The following is an 866-nucleotide window of genomic DNA, read 5'->3' on the forward strand; positions in this document are numbered from 1 at the left end:
TAGAGGATGCCTGTGTTACCAGTATAGCTGAAAAACAGCTTTTTTTTTTTTTTTTTTTTTTGTAGATGTGGCTGATTTTCATAAAGGTACCCTCCCCTCACCATTATATTAAATGGAGAAAGTAAAACTTACAGAGCTCTAGTGTCTTGCCCAAGGCCAGAGCCAGGGTCTATTATATTTTGTGGGTTTTAGTCTAAGCCCAGTGCTTTCTGAACTATGTCACAGAACTATCCCTTCTCTTCTGTCTTCTACTCAGCCCCATGCTTTTGCTTCAGCCACTCAAGGTAATATCTCTCAATGACACTTATAATCCTTTTCTTCTTCGACCTCTTTCTGTAGCATGTGGTACCGTTAGGTACTATCTTTTTTTTTTTCATTTGTTGAGACGGATCTCACTCTGTCACCCAGGCTGAAGTGCAGTGGTGTGAACATGGCTTACTGCAGCCTTAACCAGCCTAAGCTCAAGCGATCCTCCCACCTCAGCCCCCAAGCAGCTGGGACTGCAGGCACACACCACCATGCCCTGCTAATTCTTCTATTTTTTGTAGAGATGGGTTTTCGCCCTGTTGGGCAGACTGGTCTCGAATTCCTGACCTGACCTCAGGTGATCCACTCACTTTGGCCTCCCAAAGTGCTCAGATTACAGGTGTAATGTCTTTATTTTCACATTTATTTTTAGTTCTGAATCTACCTGTTAAACTGCTGGCATTTCATTTATCTGATCACTGGCACTTTTGTTTTTTGAGGTGTACCACATAAATAGCAGCCTATTCCCTACCCACAGGACTGTCCCAACTACAGGTGGCACCTTTTTCCTCTTCGTATACATGCTGTGAATCTTGTAATGACTTTGATCCCAGCAGATT

The sequence above is a fragment of the Colobus angolensis genome, unplaced genomic scaffold, assembly GCF_000951035.1.
Source record: "Colobus angolensis palliatus isolate OR3802 unplaced genomic scaffold, Cang.pa_1.0 Scaffold2, whole genome shotgun sequence".
NCBI classification, from domain to species: Eukaryota; Metazoa; Chordata; class Mammalia; order Primates; family Cercopithecidae; genus Colobus; species Colobus angolensis.